Raw genomic sequence first — 2632 nt, forward strand, 5'->3', positions numbered from 1 at the left:
AATTATAATTTAATAGGCCATAAACATTTTATGGCTTTATTTATTTGAAGAGATAAAAGAGCATAGCGCTTGGAAACTATACAAAATGAAATTACTTGACATGGTCATACGCCTATGATTTCTTAATATGAACAATAAATTCATCATCATTGAAAGAAGTTTCGTGACAGTCATGAGGTTATGATTTAATGTTTGATAAGTGACATATATCTTATAATTTATTTAAAATAAAATAGATCGTAATACATTGCGCATAAAATAATAAAAAATCTCCGAAGTCACATTATATTATGAATTCATTTAAGTTTTAAGACTATAAGACTTTATATAAGACTTTAAAGACATTAAAAACTTTCATGTGGACATTTACTTAAATAGTTGTGAAAATACAAAGATAAAAATATAAAAACCTTAATTAAGGGTTATCAATTTATTATATCAACTTAATTTTTTTAATATGTATATGGACTTCACATAAATTAACTTTTATTGAACCTTTACTAATTATTTAATTTAAAAATCCCATTTTATTTTTTCTTTGAATCCTTTTGGTGCCCGACTGTAAGTCAATTGCAATATTATATCCACTTTCTCACTCTTTGCTATGATATATATAATATGTGTGTATATATGTTATAAATATGTAATTAAAATATATAATAAATAATATAATTATATATATGTATTTTTTTTTGATCATTTTAAATACAATAAAAAAATTGTGAGTTAATCCCACAATTGTTTTACTGGTTCTACAATTATAATATTTATTTATATATTAAATTCAGATACTTTGTAATAAACACTTTCAAATAATTTTTGAACAATTTCATACAATGTAAACATTAGACACTTAGAGAAAGTGATGTCTACTTTTCATTTTATTAATCTGTTGCCAACGCAATTAATTGCATTGCCTGAGAAATATTATTTCTGTTTGATTGTGATTCCCATAATGAAATTTATTTTCTAATTATTTTTTCAATAACAGAACAGTAGAGTAATTTTATTAAGTAATAAACTGTTAACCAAAGCAATATTTGTAGCGGAAATATTTTATAAATAAACTCAGAGTATTACGAAATAATTTTGATTTCATTTGAATAATATAGAACGTGCTATGTTGAATGGTTTTAAATCAGCAAAAAATTATAGTTACATACTTTTAAATAAGATATTATATTATTATCAAAGTAAGAATTATATAAAAATTTTATCGGTTATTAAATTAAAACAAATAAATAAGTTCTATCATATATAAAACTTAAGAGAAAATTTTATTATATATGTATGTATATATATATTAAATTAAGAAAGAGCTTTTCTGTAGGGTTCTTTTTTGGTAGGATTTTGTTTATTATTTGAATTCAAATAAACTGATAATTATGAGTCAACTAAGATTATAATTTATTACCATACTTTCAAATCTCATATCTGGGAATATCTTTGAGATAGGACTAAGTATTTTTTTAGATTCTTTTTTTAAAATAATTTTAGTTTTTTAAGTGCTTGTTGTACGATGAATCCCATGATAATCTTATGATGCAATATTTGAATTTTATGATGGACTTATTAAAACCTTGTAACTTAAGTAATACATTTTTGGCTGGATTGCAAGAACTGCATGTAACTAAAAGTTGTCTGTATGTAATACCACAAAACGCCGCAGCAATATTCTCAGTCTTTAAATGTTTCAATATTTTTTACGTCCACTCATTTTATAACAAACTAATGCAAGACCAGAGGTCTTAACCGAGAACTGGTATATACATGTTTTTCATATAAAAAATAAATTATTGATTTCATAAATCATAATTATGATATTTTTTACTTACTTCATTTTACTTTTTTAATTATCTTTAAACAATACTCAAAGCAATTAAAATAAATAAAATATTTATTTCTCAATAAAATTTAAAAAAATCTAAATAAAATATAAAGAATAAAAATTTTGAAGATGCATTTGGAAAATTTTTTTTTTTTTGAAATTTAAGCATTAATATTAGTACTTAAGTATAAGTAATCTTTGTTGTTTAAACAATTTCTTAAAAGTTCAATCAATTGTCTCTAAAACGCAACAAATTTCAAGATTCTATCATTTACATAGCCTAAAATATGGCCATTTGAGAATGTGTCTACAATGTCAACTCTTAAAATCCTATGGAATCTTAAAATCTTAGAAAAAAAATTATAAATTTCTTTTCCGAGATACGAGTCTTCTTATTTTATGAAAGAAGCTCATTAAAAAATTTCAATCAAATCGGAGGTGAAGAGGTAATTTTTTGATGAAATCCATCCGGTCTGTAAAAGAATGTCCCATACGTAGTCAGTGCCAGTTTGTGTTTTATTTGGGAGTTATCGATTACGATGAAGATTTGTTTAGATGTAGAAGAAAAAGTACATACAGTTCGGATGATTACTATTGCAGCGCATCTGAGAGTGGTACCAATGCATTATCTGATGATGGAGACATGAATTCGGATGAAAAGGATCTTTATAAATAACGAACTATTGTATTATGGTCCAAATAGTGGTAGAAGAGATAGAAACATCACATCCTACTGATAAAGGTGGAGCTGCTGCCATGACGATGTGGACTAATGATTAAAATGCTCTTATTTTTTCGACGAAA

This window comes from Teleopsis dalmanni, chromosome 1 (assembly GCF_002237135.1).
Source record: "Teleopsis dalmanni isolate 2A chromosome 1, ASM223713v2, whole genome shotgun sequence".
Classification (NCBI taxonomy): domain Eukaryota; kingdom Metazoa; phylum Arthropoda; class Insecta; order Diptera; family Diopsidae; genus Teleopsis; species Teleopsis dalmanni.